Genomic DNA, 16900 nt, shown 5'->3' with positions numbered 1-16900 from the left:
CAACCAATAGGAACCCGATAACACCTCGATAACAACGCGTTAACACTTCGTTAGCAAATTAAAAGGACGCCCTCCGTTTTCAGTTCGGCCTTCGGATTTGACTTCTAATTTCTCATTTCCTTTTCCTTTCGTTTGCGAATTTATATGATGCCCTTTCATTATATTGTGGCGAGTGCTAACATCACTATGCTGTTAGTAAATAATCGCAATAACAAAACACAGTAAGCAGCGACACTTATGTACTAGGCAACGAAGATATATATCACACACACACATGTAGTCATCAGCCGAAGTAGTTACTCACACACACACACATATGGCGAGTAGAAAAGATAAACTCCAAATATATATTTATATAGCTGGTAACCAAGCATGAGATACAACTGTTCGCGAAATTACTAGACCTTAGGAGAAATGGGTGAACGAGAAAACCAAGGGTAGCGTAAGCTGCGGAATCAGTTAGATTTAAAGACGCTTTTTTGAAAAAATCGCTACAATATTTTATTGTCGTCCAAGTATTTGCATTTTCCTTTTCGTTATTTATATTTTTTTCTCAATGATTCCTTCTGAGAAAAAAAGACAATGAAAAGGAAATTGCTTGGACGACAATGACATATACTGAAAGGGTTGCATTTAAATTGGTGCACACGTTCAAAACATTGAACAATTTGGGCAGAAAACTAAAAACCAAAACTAACTCAGAGGAGCAGTTTAGCAAAGATGGCATATACAAGCTTAGCTGCGAATGCCAAAACTATCACATAACATTAACAGGACGACAAATAAGAACAACGTTCGAAGAAAACATTAGAGATTACAACAAAAAGCATGGAATCCAACCATCATACAGGAGTCCACTTTCGCTATTAAATTGCTCCACAGCATCCATCAATAAAACAGTCATCATCCTTCACGTACCAGCAAAATGCCGACGTCTGAAAAACATGGAAATCTACAAACATAAAACATTCTGCGGTACTCAAACGGAATTTCTGATACAACAGTGGATAAGACAAGTGTGATATCTTCAGCATAGACGTCAAAGAAATAAACATTAGCAATATTATTACCCGATTTTTAAAGTAACAATCGTGGTCTCATCCTGTATCTCTTTCTAACACACACTGAAGGTAGCCCACCGTACGCACCGCCCTATTGATCATCCTGTCAAAACGCTGCCCAAGCGCTAAAATTAGCCATCTTCAACACTCTCATAGGTCGTTAACGCATAAAATAGCACACTTGTTTTGTGCACAATGATTTTAACGTTTAAAATTTGTTTTCAAATCCAAAGTAGACAGTACAATCACGCATCGCATCACCAAATCAATATAAACAAGTAAGGAAGGTTAAGTTCGGGTGTAACCGAACATTACATACTCAGTTGAGAGCTATGGTGACAACATAATGGAAAATAACCATGTAGGAAAATGAACCGAGGGAAACCCTGGAATGTGTTTGTATGACATGTGTATCAAATAAAAGGCATTAAAGAATATTTTATGAGGGAGTGGGCCATAGTTCTATAGGTGGACGCCGTTTCGAGATATAGCCATAAAGGTGAACCAGGGGTGACTCTAGAATGTGTTTGTACGATATGGGTATCAAAAGAAAGGTGTTAATGAGTATTTTAAAAGGGAGTAATCCTTAGTTCCATAGGTGGACGCCGTTTCGAGATATCGCAATAAAGGTGGAGCAGGGGTGACCCTAGAATTTGTTAGTACAATATGTGTATCAAAAGAAAGGTGTTAATGAGTATATTAAAAGGGAGTAATCCTTAGTTCCATAGGTGGACGCCGTTTCGAGATATCGCCATAAAGGTGGAGCAGGGGTGACCCTAGAATTTGTTTGTACAATATGGGTATCAAAAGAAAGGTGTTAATGAGTATATTAAAAGGGAGTAATCCTTAGTTCCATAGGTGGACGCCGTTTCGCGATATCGCCATAAAGGTGGAGCAGGGGTGACCCTAGAATTTGTTAGTACAATATGGGTATCAAAAGAAAGGTGTTAATGAGTATATTAAAAGGGAGTAATCCTTAGTTCCATAGGTGGACGCCGTTTCGAGATATAGCCATAAAGGTGAACCAGGGGTGACTCTAGAATGTGTTTGTACGATATGGGTATCAAAAGAAAGGTGTTAATGAGTATTTTAAAAGGGAGTAATCCTTAGTTCCATAGGTGGACGCCGTTTCGAGATATCGCAATAAAGGTGGAGCAGGGGTGACCCTAGAATTTGTTAGTACAATATGGGTATCAAAAGAAAGGTGTTAATGAGTATATTAAAAGGGAGTAATCCTTAGTTCCATAGGTGGACGCCGTTTCGAGATATCGCCATAAAGGTGGAGCAGGGGTGACCCTAGAATTTGTTAGTACAATATGGGTATCAAAAGAAAGGTGTTAATGAGTATATTAAAAGGGAGTAATCCTTAGTTCCATAGGTGGAAGCCGTTTCGAGATATCGCCATAAAGGTGGCGCAGGGGTGACCCTAGAATTTGTTTGTACAATATGTGTATCAAAAAAAAGGTACTAACGAGTATTTTAAAAGGGAGTAATCCTTAGTTCCATAGGTGGACGCCGTTTCGAGATATCGCCATAAAGGTGGAGCAGGGGTGACCCTAGAATTTGTTAGTACAATATGGGTATCAAAAGAAAGGTGTTAATGAGTATATTAAAAGGGAGTAATCCTTAGTTCCATAGGTGGACGCCGTTTCGAGATATCGCCATAAAGGTGGGCCAGGGGTGAATTTGTTTGTACAATATGGATATCAAAAGAAAGGTGTTAATGAGTATTTTAAAAGGGAGTAATCCTTAGTTCCATAGGTGGACGCCGTTTCGAGATATGGCCTAAAAGGTGGACCAGGGGTGACCCTAGAATTTGTTTGTACAATATGGGCATCAAACGAAAGGCGTTAATGAGTATTTTAAAAGGGAGTGGGCCTTAGTTCTATAGGTGGACCCCGTTTCGAAATATCGCCATAAAGGTGGATCAGGGGTGACTCTAGAATGCGTTTGTACGATATGGGCATCAAAAGAAAGGCGTTAATGAGTATTTTAAAAGGGAGTAATCCTTAGTTCCATAGGTCGACGCCGTTTCGAGATATCGCCATAAAGGTGGAGCAGGGGTGACCCTAGAATTTGTTTGTACAATATGGGTATCAAAAGAAAGGTGTTAATGAGTATTTTAAAAGGGAGTAATCCTTAGTTCCATAGGTGGACGTCGTTTCGAGATATCGCCATAAAGGTGGGCCAGGGTGACCCTAGAATTCGTTTGACAATATGGGTATCAAACGAAAGGAGTTAATGAGTATTTTAAAAGGGTGTGGGCCTTAGTTCTATAGGTGGACGCCTTTTCGATGTATCGCAATAAAGGTGGACCAGGGGTGACTCTAGACTTTGTTTGTACGATATGGGTATCAAATGAAAGGTGTTAATAAGTATTTTAAAAGGGAGTAATCCTTAGTTCCATAGGTGGACGCCGTTTCGAGATATCGCCATAAAGGTGGAGCAAGGGTGACCCTAGAATTTGTTTGTACAATATGGGTATCAAAAGAAAGGTGTTAATGAGTATTTTAAAAGGGAGTAATCCTTAGTTCCATAGGTGGACGCCGTTTCGAGATATCGCCATAAAGGTGGAGCAGGGGTGACCCTAGAATTTGTTTGTACAATATGGGTATCAAAAGAAAGGTGTTAATGAGTATTTTAAAAGGGAGTAATCCTTAGTTCCATAGGTGGACGCCGTTTCGAGATATCGCCATAAAGGTGGGCCAGGGGTGACTCTAAAATAAGTTTGTGCAATATGGGTATCAAACGAAAGGATTTAATGAGTATTTTAAAAGGGAGTGGGCCTTAGTTCTATAGGTGGACGCCTTCTCGAGGTATCGCAATAAAGGTGGACCAGGGGTGACTCTAGACTGTGTTTGTACGATAAGGGTATCAAATGAAAGGTGTTAATGAGTATTTTTAAAAGGGAGTGGGCCTTCGTTCTATAGGTGTTCGCCTTTTCGAGATATCGCCATAAAGGTGGACCAGGGGTGACTTTAGAATATGTTTGTACGATACGGGTATCAAATGAAAGGTGTTAATGAGTATTTTAAAAGGGCGTGGGGCTTAGTTCTATAGGCGGACGCCTTTTCGAGATATCGCCATAAAGGTGGACCAGGGGTGACTCTAGAATGAGTTTGTACGATATGGGTATCAAATTAAAGGTATTAATGAAAGTTTTAAAAGGGAGTGGTGGTAGTTGTATATGTGAAGGCGTTTTCCAGATATCGACCAAAATGTGGACCACGGTGACCCAGAACATCATCTGTTGGATACCGCTAATTTATTTATATATGTAATACCTGCCAAGATTTTAAGGGTTTTTTATTTCGCCCTGCAGAACTTTTTCATTTTCTTCTACTTAATATGGTAGATGTCAAAACCATTTTATAAAGTTTTTTCTAAAGTTATATTTCGCGTCAATAAAACAATCCAACTACCTTACCATGTTTCATCCCTTTTTTCGTATTTAGTATAGAATTATGGCATTTTTTCATTTTTCGTAATTTTCGATATCGAAAAAGTGGGCACGGTCATAGTCGGATTTCGTTCATTTTTCATACCAAGATAAAGTGAGTTCAAGTAAGCACGTGAACTAAGTTCATTAAAGATATGTTGATTTTTGCTCAAGTTATCGTGTTAACGGCCATGCGGAAGGACAGACGGACGACTGTGTATAAAAACTGGGCGTGGCATCAACCAATTTCGCCCATTTTAACAGAAAAGAGGTAAAGTCATAAAGTCTATGCCCCTACCAAATTTCAAAAGGATTGGTTAATTTTTGTTCGACTTATGGCGTTAAAAGTATCCTAGACAAATTAAATGAAAAAGGGCGGAGCCACGCCCATTTTGAAATTTTCTTTTATTTTTGTATTTTGTTGCACCATATCATTACTGGAGTTGAATGTTGACATAATTTACTTATATACTGTAAAGGTATTAAAATTTTTTTTAAAATTTTACTTTAAAAAATTTTTTTTTTAAAAGTGGGCGTGGTCCTTCTCCGATTTTGATAATTTTTATGAAGCGTATATATAGTAATAGGAGTAACGCTCCTGCCAAATTGCATCATGATATCTTCAACGACTGCCAAATTACAGCTTGCAAAACTTTTAAATTACCTTCTTTTAAAAGTGGGCGGTGCCACGCCCATTGTCCAAAATTTTACTAATTTTCTATTCTCCGCCATAATTTCAACTCATCTACCAAGTTTCGTCGCTTTATCTGTATTTTGTAAAGAATTATCGCACTTTTTCGGTTTTTCGAAATTTTCGATATAGAAAAAGTGGGCGTGGTTATAGTCCGATATCGTTCATTTTAAATAGCGATCTGAGATGAGTGCTCAGCAACCTACATACCAAATTTCATTAAGATACCTCAAAATTTACTCAAGTTATCGTGTTAACGGACGGACGGACGGACGGACATGGCTCAATCAATTTTTTTTTCGATCCTGATTATTTTGATATATGGAAGTCTATATCTATCTCGATTCCTTTATATATGTACAACCAACCGTTATACAATCAAACTTAATATACTCTGTGAGCTCTGCTCAACTGAGTATAAAAATAAGCGAACCAAAGAAACAAACAAACAAAAAAGTTCAAGCGACTAAAAATACTGACTTCTACCTGCTCCATAAGAAAAAACCACCCTCGTTTCTGAACGAACACGCAACCCATACACAAACATCCATTTTGGCAATACCTGCGCATGTACCTACGATTTTTAAATACAAGACAAATGGAAACAACAGGTGAGAAAGAAAAATGGCACTGAAGGTGGCACAGCGCTGAAACCGATTTGTTCTCAAAGAAAATTTGACAAGGGATAACGGAAAATGAATTTTAAACGAAATAAAAATATATTTATTTATAATAGGCATCACTTCAGATGTGCTCCTAGCCAATGTTAATGAGGGACAATTCTCTACCTTCTTCTTATTATTCCTATTCCCACTGATCAATTCGTACTGCTGAAGCATTGCCTAATTAATTATCCATACTTTATTTTCAATTAAATAAATAGCAATCTACTTAAATAACCTAAAGTCACGTCATCCATTTGAAAAGCGTAAAGCACCTGAGCAGGCAACAACACCAACAACTGTGATCAACAATTTGTGATATCACTTCAAGTGCTAAGAAACATTTTGCACTCAGTCATTCATTCATTCCTTTTGTCCTGACTTGGTCATAGGTTGACACAGCTGGCGCCAATTGACAATTAAGTATTTTCTCATTTTAACCTTCATTCGGTGGGAAGTTTTCTCACTATTTCAATGATGATATGCTTTACGTCGGTCCTTGTTGCTTCTTCTTGCGGTCGTTATAATTTCTTGGGAATTCATGGTGGTCACTGTGTGAATGATGTGAGTGACAATGGCGCCAGTTTATATGTGTCACATATATGTACATATGTTTCGAAGAGGAATCTAAGCATTGATTTTGTTGTGTGAAAAAGTTCATGGTCTTATAAAATTGTCTTAAAAAATATTTTTGTTAAATTCACTGTTTCGACAAACTTTCTAATAACGCCCCATTTCTGAATCTGTATCGAAAACGGCCTATCTCAGAATGCATTTAAAGAACTCCGTAACTCGGAATTTGTTTCAAAAATGACCTATTTGGGCTCAAATTCAATACATTTTGACTTTAGCTGGGGCGTTTATGGAAAATTCTGAGATAGGGCGATCTTTAACCGAATTCTTAGATAGATAGAAATGCCCATCGTAAGAGGCGACTACAATTCCCAAATGATTCAAGGGGTTTTCAGCGCAATTTAAAGCTTCTCTAACCCAATTGTCAACCTCACCTACCCCAATTTTCTCAGGGAACTAGGAGGTGAGAGGCTGGGATGGCCTGGTAGGTTCAACGAGGTCATATTAATTCGTTCCCAACATGGTCGGATCTATATCCGGCAAAGGACCATCAATATCGATAACGCTCCCTCAAACCTTCGGGGAGTGTCTTTATCGCGACAATGTTTTTGAAACATGTTCACCCTTATTGTCATTGTCGTCGTCGTCACTGAACGACGACGTCTCACGACGACATGTTAAATTCGGTATTGCCGTTGTCGTTTTCGATAACTATTGACGACTATCGACACATGTTTGGTATTGGCTAAGCAAATTTGCTGTTGTCGTCGCCCTCACATGACGCCATTTGTGTCGACGCGGTTTTTACTGACGACAGAAGGAAAACTTGTAAGTAAAACATTTTTATACTCAGTTGAGCAGAGCTCACAGAGTATATTAAGTTTGATTGGATAACGGTTGGTTGTACATATATAAAGGAATCGAAATAGATATAGACTTCCACATATCAAAATAATCAGGATCGAAAAAAAATTTGATTGAGCCATCTCCGTCCGTCCGTCCGTTAACGCGATAACTTGAGTAAATTTTGAGGTATCTTGATGAAATTTGGTATGTAGGTTCCTGAGCACTCATCTCAGATCGCTGTTTAAAACGGACGATATCGGACTATAACCACGCCCACTTTTTCGATATCGAAAATTTCGAAAAACCGAAAAAGTGCGATAATTCATTACCAAATACAGATAAAGCGACGAAACTTGGTAAATGAGTTGAGTTTATGACGCAGAATAGAAAATTCGTAAAATTTTGGACAATGGGCGTGGCACCGCCCACTTTTAAAAGAAGCTAATTTACAACTTTTGTAAGCTGTAATTTGTAAGTCGAACAAAAATTAACCAATCCTTTTGAAATTTGGTAGGGGCATAGATTTTATGATATTAACTGTTTTCTGTGAAAACGGGCGAAATCGCTTGATGCCACGCCCAGTTTTTATACACAGTCGTTCGTCTGTCCTTCCGCATGGCCGTTAACACGAATACTTGAGCAAAAATCGACATATCGTTAATGAACTTAGTTCACGTACTTACTTGAACTCACTTTATCTTGGTATGAAAAATGAACGAAATCCGAACATGACCACGCCCACTTTTTCGATATCGAAAATAACGAAAAATGAAAAAATGCCATAATTCTATACCAAATACGAAAAAAGGGATGAAACATGGTGAGGTAATTGGATTGGTTTATTGACGCGAAACATAACTTTAGAAAAAACTTTATAAAATGGTTGTGACACCTACCATATTAAGTAGAAGAAAATGAAAATGTTCTGCAGGGCGAAATAAAAAACCCTTAAAATCTTGACAGGTATTACATATATAAATAAATTAGCGGTATCCAACAGATGATGTTCTGGGTCACCCTGGTCCACATTTTGGTCGATATCTGGAAAACGCCTTCACATATACAACTACCACCACTCCCTTTTAAAACTCTCATTAATGCCTTTAATTTGATACCCATATCGTACAAACACATTCTAGAGTCACCCCTGGTCCACCTTTATGGCGATATCTCGAAAAGGCAAACAGCTATAGAACGAAGGTCCACTCCCTTTTAAAAATACTTTTTAACGACTTTCGTTTGATACCCATATTGCACAAACGAATTCTAGATTCACCCCTGGTCCACCTTTATGGCGGTATCTCGAAACGGCGTCCACCTATGGAACTAAGGATTACTCCCTTTTAAAATACTCATTAACACCTTTCTTTTGATACCCATATTGTACAAACAAATTCTAGGGTCACCCCTGGTCCACCTTTGTGGCGATATTTCGAAACGGCGTCCACCTATGGAACTAAGGATTACTCCCTTTTAAAATACTCATTAAAACCTTTCTTTTGATACCCATATTGTACAAACACATTCTAGAGTCAACCCTGATCCACCTTTATGGCTATATCCCTAAATGGCGTTCACCTATAGAACTATGGCCCACTCCCTCATAAAATACTCTTTAATGCCTTTTATTTGATACACATGTCATACAAACACATTCCAGGGTTATCCAAGGTTCATTTTCCTACATGGTTATTTTCCCTTATGTTGTCACCATAGCTCTCAACTGAGTATGTAATGTTCGGTTACACCCGAACTTAACCTTCCTTACTTGTTTTTTAATTAATTAAATATACATATATGTAATATTCATTGTTTTCTTAGATATTCAAAATGAAAATAACGAGTGCGCAATAATTCGAGGTTCTTGTAGCTGGGCTAGAAAAAATCGAAGTTATTTCTGATTTTTTTTTCTATTGAGTCTAAGCTCCTCTTTATTATTTTCGTCACTAGAGCTCATAATAAAACATTTTTGTAAAATCTTGAAAAGAAATATTTAAACAAATCTCAAATCGCGAAAAAAGATACAGAAATAGTAAAAAAAATCGAACAGCTGATCCAGAATTGACAGAGATGGTATATTTTCCTTTCGTTTTATCGATAAATTGTCGTCGTCGTCTCAACAAGCTTAGCCAATACCGATTTGGTGTCGAAGTGACGACGACGTCGATACGATGTGACGTCGACTGAAATACGACGACGATGTCGACGACGACAATGACAATAAGGATGATTATGAAATAGGGCGTTTTCGAAGTGGCAGCCGATACAGTATGATATTCCACTCAGCAGTTGGTATGTACATACATTTAGGCCAGTAGCCGTCATTTAATAGCTCAATTATGCAAATTCGTTTCACACAGAGTTCTTTGCTATTTCTACTATTAAATATATTAATAATTCGCCCAGGGTTATGCTGGATAATTATGATTGTTCTACGAAACTTGGAAAAAAGGGCAGATTGTGTTAATTGGTAAAGACAATGGGGACCCTAGTTCTTCATCAGAATACCGGTCGTTATGCATAGTCATCACAGCCGGAAAACTTATTGAAATACTCCAAAAATCACACATCACAGACGACGTAGAACACGTGGTATGGTTTCAGTCAAGCATGACTTAAGGCCCGGAAAATACACTTAAGGGACCACTTAAGACGTCCTTACAAGCGTATTAGTAGCACAGCTCCTTTTAACCTTAGACATGAGAACCGCTTTCAAAAGCACGAGATGGTCAGAGATACTGGCCACTTTAAAGCAGCGGTTCTAAATATCATGCCACCTGCAGCGCATAGTCACAAGCTACCTCATACCGCAGAAGCCCGCATATCGTGAAAGTCACATACGGAACAGCACAGGGATCAATTCTCGGTCGTGACATGTGGAACGCCAGTTACGATGAAATTTTTAATCTTAAAATACTGATGATTCATTCTTAGATGGACATAGAGACGGCATTGCTGCAAACATTACAGCCCGAAACGCAGAAGAAACACCCATACAGCTCAATCTAGTCATGATACGCACAAATGAGTAGCTAGACTCGCGTGGAATACAGCTGACAGTAGAAAAAAATAGAGTTGATACCCCTAAGAAAAAAACATATACTGCTATAAGTTAGCATTGAAATCTCCTCCGGAAATATAACATCAAAGAAAGTACTCTACTATCTAGGAGTAAGATTAGAATATTGGGCGCAAATTCAACATGCGACTGAGAAAGCATTTAAGAGGTATCGTTGCTAAGCAGGCTGATGGCAGATATTGGAGGACCAACATTGAGCAAAAGGAAATGCTGGTGAACAACTCTTATCCACATTTCTATTTGGCTCCGAACTGTGGCCAAACACGCTTCGTAAGAAGAATCGTTGTAAGTTTCTAACAGCTGTACAGCAAACAGCAGTTCTGAGAGTAGCCTCCGCTTATCACACTATAGTGGAATAGTTCCTATCGTCCTATTATAGCTGAAAAAAAAGGTTATGGAAAACACAAAATCAGACGTAACAAGAGCGCATTAAAGTCGTTAAAAAAGAGAACATGAAAGGAGGGAAAATGAGCAACGAGGCAGACGAACAGTGAAAATTAACACTGAAGTTGAAGTATGATGCACCAAAAACTTTGGTAAGGTAAATAAATACTATGTAACCCGTATGCTCTCCGGGCACCGGTACTTAAAAAAATAATTGCACAAGACAAGAAAAGCCCGAAGACCCTAACTGCGTTTATGGCGATGCAGACGAGGATGCCACTGAACACACATTCTTCAAATGCTCGCGATAGAGCCAGAACCGACAATTGCTCGAGAAGGGAGTCAGCCAAATTACTGTCGATAATGTTACAGCAAAAATGCCAGAAGTGTGGCAAGAAAACGGTAACTTCGTAGAAATCATACTCAGAGCAAAAAAGTGGTACCCAGACACAGGAACAACAGAAAGCTCTTAACAAACGAGGAACGTGGAATGCTACCCTAAAGTTATGCGAACGCGGTTCCATGTTTGGCGAAGGTTACAAAATATGGTGGGTTTTTAGTCCACGCACACATGGTTATAACGACGGTAGCAATTATGGTTGCTCGTTGATCAACGACTAGTGCACTACCACTTTGATTATAGCATTCCTACTACTCATACGCGGATTTAATCAAACGAACCGGACGCTTGCGCACCAAATATAAAAGTCTCATATCAAATATCAACAGAGCTCTGCTGTTTTATCAATCGTATATCTATAAACTTACATGCGCTTGCGCTGCCATCTGGCGAATGTTAGCAACTGCCGGTAATGCAGTGTTAGTGCTATATTACAAATAGATTTCTTTGTGTGCTTACAATCGTTAATTTTTACCAAATTATTTTAATAAAATATAGCAAAACAAAAGCCCTGCGATCAATAATACTCAAAGATCGCTTATAGCATGAATCCCTTTACAACCAAAACTTTATTTATAGATTTGGATTCCAAATAAGATCGAAAAAGGGACCTGTACATAAAAACAGCAATTAGAAATAATATATAAGATATTACCTTCTGCTGCTGCTACACATGAGTTCTGTTTTCAAATGTTTCCTTTTATATTAGTATTACTCTGCATATTTCCTTACTCTGCATATTTTCTTGCAAGCCATACAAGAACGTAACTTCAAAGTTTTTTTATTTATTTATCAGCGCACATAAAACTTTTTTATTTTCTTTTGTCATAAACAATGCAATACAGTAGCCCTAAAGTAACAAATTGCAATAGGTTCGCAAACCAATATATTAAACCATAACAATAAGGCATTGTTGGGACTGCAGCCGCTAGGAGCCACCCACAATGCTAACACCAAACAAATTGGAGACAATGCAAAGACAGGTAAAAGAAGCAAGACAAAATAAAAAAAACATAATTGCATTTTAATTCTTTGAATTGTATTGCAGGGAAACATGCACTTGCAAGGGCGCCAGCAAAGCTATAGCAAGTACAATGCAATTATTATAGGCCACGGTTCAAATTCGTGTCTGAAGAGCTACTTCTCGGTTGCTTAGTTCATATTGTATCTTCTATTTGACCCAGCTTCCTTTTGATTGAACTTTTATATAAATTTAACTCCGGATGCATTGGTCTAACTTAAAAAGAAATTCCCTGGCAGGAAATGTACTGAATCAAAAATTTGAAAACACTTTTTTCTTAATTTTCAATGTTCTTTTGGCCGGGGCTTGAACCCAGGATCTTCCGTTTGGTAGGCGCTACCACCACACTCCGGCAGCTGCCGTTTTCAATAGTATCGGGAGATAAAGCGAAAATGAAAATTTTAATCTAAACTCGTATCGAAGAGTAGAAGAGTAATTGAAATCAGAATCGAGATGAGAGGAAAGTTAGAACTGACCTGAACTAGGACGGAAAACTAGAGCCATATCCTCAAGCATTTTGGGATTAAAATCCGGAAGTACGATCCTTATGTTATGTACAGAGCGGAGCTGAAATTGGAACAGAAGTAGAAGGCAGAACAGAATGAGCAACCACAATCGAAACCAGAAATTTGAATGAAAGACCAAATCATGAACTGGCAGCTTTATCAAAACTTTAGGCCGAATACGAAAGCAGGATTAACCCCAAAGTTCAAAACTGAAAGTGGAACTAACATTTGAAAAAGGCAAATATTCATTTTATTGTGACAATTTTTTTCCACAGGGCTGTACCTACGTAGTCAATCAGAACTAGCCTTTTGTTCCGAACCCATAGTTCCATTTTCTGTAAAGTAACAGGTGAAAACCGCAAATCTAAACTGTTAGCAAAGAGGGAAACGGAACAGAATTATCAATAGAATGGGAAACTAAGGCTGAATCGAAACAGGTATTTTAATGCAATCGGTTAAGTTATAAAAAGCACAGTTATAACCGACCTTAAGCTGAGATATATATATAGGTATGTCTGTCGTAAGAGGCGACTAAAATTCCAAATATATTCAAGCGGTTGAGTAGCGCAATAAATAGCTTCTACAACACAATTGTCAACCTCACCTATCCGTGGCGAATCCCGTTTCATTAACAGCCGAGGCTCTGGCGACCCCGAACTCCTCATGGACCATCAAAATCGATAAGACTCCCCAAGGCCTTCAGGGAGCATCCTTAGCGCCACAGCAACAACAACAACGGCCTTAAGCTGAGCCTGGATGCAACACCAGACTTGGATGCGTAAGTTTGTCTAAAAAAGGAACCGAATGTATGATACGAATTTTACATGAAGGGCGAATCGGGAATTATCACAGAAGTAGAGACCGAAACCAAAAAGTCAAATGGAAACCGAAATCACAGCAGAATGTGTATGGAGCCACAGCCGAAAACAGAACTGAATGTAAAATCCAAATATGCAACGGTATCGATATGTAACCGGTAGCAGGAAAAACTTCAAAATTTTGAACCAAAAGTGGAACTGGCGCCTGAATGGAGCTAAATATCATCGTGGTCAATGATTGAAATAAGTAATTTGCCCTTTGTACCGAACTCAATTTTCTTTTACTGTTTATCTTGCCATAATGCATACATATTTACCAATGGCATTCACGCGGGAATTACTACGCTAGTTGCACTTGGCCATTTGGGCTTTGAACTTCAGCGCGCTTTTGCTACTAAAATTGGGAGCGTTTTGATTACGCAAATTCCGTGCATGCTACTCGTCTTTCCTTCATTCACGCTCAAATTTGCTAGCAAAGTACTCTTCATTTCATTCCCTCAATTCAAGTGCTATTTCGTCATTTATTTATTTATTTTAACTACTCATGAATGGCAATTTTGTTGTTGTTGGTGCTTCTTCTTGCTTACAACAATTGTACATATTTTCTCTTTGGTTTCTTGGTTGCTGCTGCCACAACCCGGTCGAATTGCTCACTTTAGTTAGTCGGCATACAAAAGCATTTTCATCGGCGGCAATTCAAATCCAAAAATGCCGCAAAACAGCATAATGATAACAACAACAGCAACTGCAATAAATGGTAATAATATTAGCAAAATGAAAAATAAATTTAAATAAGTAAGGAAGGCTAAGTTCGGGTGTAACCGAACATTACATACTCAGTTGAGAGCTATGGAGACAAAATACGGAAAATCACCATGTAGGAAAATGAACCTAGGGTAACCCTGGAATGTGGTTGTATGACATGTGTATCAAATGGAAGGTATTAAAGAGTATTTTAAGAGAGAGTAGGCCATAGTTCTATGGATGGACGCCATTTAGGGATATCGCCATAAAGGTGGACCAGGGCTGACTCTAGAATGTGTTTGTACGATATGGGTATCAAATGAAAGGTGATAATGAGTATTTTAAAAGGGAATGGGCTTTAGTTCTATAGGTGAACGCCTTTTCGAGAAATCCCCATAAAGGTGGACCAGGGGTGACTCTAGAATATGTTTGTACGATATGGGTATCAAATGAAAGCTGTTAATGAGTATTTTGAAAAGGAGTGATCCTTAGTTCCCTAGGTGGACGCCGTTTCGAGATATCGCCATAAAGGTGCACCAGGGGTGTCTCTAGTTGTACGATATGGGAATCAAATGAAAGGTGTTACTGAGCGTTTTAAGAGGGAGTGGGCATTAGGTCTATAGGTGGACGCCTTTTCGAAATGTCGCCATTAGGGTGGGCCAGGGGTGACTCTAGAATGTGTTTGTACGATATGGGTATCAAACGAAAGGTGTTACTGAGCATTTTAAGAGGGAGTGGGCATTAGGTCCATAGGTGGACGCCTTTTCGAGATATCGCCATTATGGTGGGCCAGGGGTGACTCTGGAATGTGTTTGTACGATATGGGTATCAAATGAAAGGTGGTAATGAGTATTTTAAAAGGGAGTAATCCTTAGTTCTATAGGTGGACGCCTTTTCGAGATATCGCCATAAAGGTGGACCAAGGGTGACTCTAGAATGTTTGTACGATATGGGTATCAAACGAAAGGTGTTACTGAGCATTTTAAGAGGGAGTGGGCACTAGGTCTATAGGTGGGCGCCTTTTCGAGATATCGCCATTAGGGTGGGCCAGGGGTGACTCTGGAATGTGTTTGTACGATATGGGTATCAAATGAAAGGTGGTAATGAGTATTTTAAAAGGGAGTAATCCTCAGTTCTATAGGTGGACGCCTTTTCGAGATATCGCCATAAAGGTTGACCAAGGGTGACTCTAGAATGTTTGTACGATATGGGTATCAAACGAAAGGTGTTACTGAGCATTTTAAGAGGGAATGGGCATTAGGTCTATAGGTGGACGCCTTTTCGATATATCGCCATTAGGGTGGGCCAGGGGTGACTCTAGAATGTTTGTACGATATGGGTATCAAACGAAAGGTGTTACTGAGCATTTTAAGAGGGAGTGGGCATTAGGTCTATAGGTGGACGCCTTTTCGAGATATCGCCATTAGGGTGGCCCAGGGGTGACTCTAGAATGTTTGTACGATATGGGTATCAAAGGAAAGGTGTTACTGAGCATTTTAAGAGGGAGTGGACATTAGGTCTATAGGTGGACGCCTTTTCGAGATATCGCCATTAGGGTGGGCCAAGGGTGACTCTAGAATGTTTTTACGATATGGGTATCAAACGAAAGGTGTTACTGAGCATTTTAAGAGGGAGTGGGCATTAGGTCTATAGGTGCACGCCTTTTCGAGATATCGCCATTAGGGTGGGCCAGGGTTGACTCTAGAATGTGTTTGTACGATATGGATATCAAATTAAAGGTATTAATGAGGGTTTTAAAAGCGAGTGGCCCTTAGATGTATATGAGAAGGCGTTCTCGCGATATCGACGAAATGTGGATCAGGTGATCCAGAAAATCATCTGTCGGGTACTGCTAATTTATTTATATATTCAATAACACTAACAGTATTCCTGCCAAGATTCCAAGGCCTGTTGATTTCGCCTTGTAGAACTTTTTCATTTTCTTCTACTTAATAGGGTAGGTGTCACACCCATTTTACAAAGTTTTTTCCAAAGTTATATTTTGCGTCAATAAACCAATCCAGTTAACATGTTTCATCCCTTTTTTCGTATTTGGTATAGAATTATGGCATTTTTTTAATTTTTCGTAATTTTCGATATCGATAAAGTGGGCGTGGTTATGGTCGGATTTCGGCCATTTTTTATACCAAGATAAAGTGAGTTCAGATAAGTACGTGGGCTAAGTTTAGTAAAGATATATCGGTTTTTGCTCAAGTTATTGTGTTAACGGCCGAGCGGAAGGACAGACGGTGGACTGTGTATAAAAACTGGGCGTGGCTTCCACCGATTTCGACCATTTTCACAGAGAACAGTTAACGTCATAGAGTCTATGCTCCTACCAAATTTCAAAAGGATTGGTAAATTTTTGTTCGACTTATGGCATTAAAAAAATTCTAGACACACTAAATGAAAATGGGCGGAGCCACGCCCATTTTGAAATTTTCTTTTATTTTTGTATTTTGTTGCATCATATCATTAATGGAGTTGAATTTTGACTTAATTTACTTATATACAGTAAAGATATTAAATTTTTTGTTAAAATTTGAATTTAAAAAAAATTTTTTTTAAAAAGTGGGCGTGTTCTTCATCCAATTTTGCTAATTTTTATTTAGCACATATATAGTAATAGTAGTAACGTTCCTGCCAAATTTCATCATGATATCTTCAACGACTGCC

The sequence above is a fragment of the Eurosta solidaginis genome, chromosome 5, assembly GCF_040869045.1.
Source record: "Eurosta solidaginis isolate ZX-2024a chromosome 5, ASM4086904v1, whole genome shotgun sequence".
Lineage (NCBI taxonomy): Eukaryota > Metazoa > Arthropoda > Insecta > Diptera > Tephritidae > Eurosta > Eurosta solidaginis.
Note: the sequence above shows the minus strand (reverse complement) of the source record.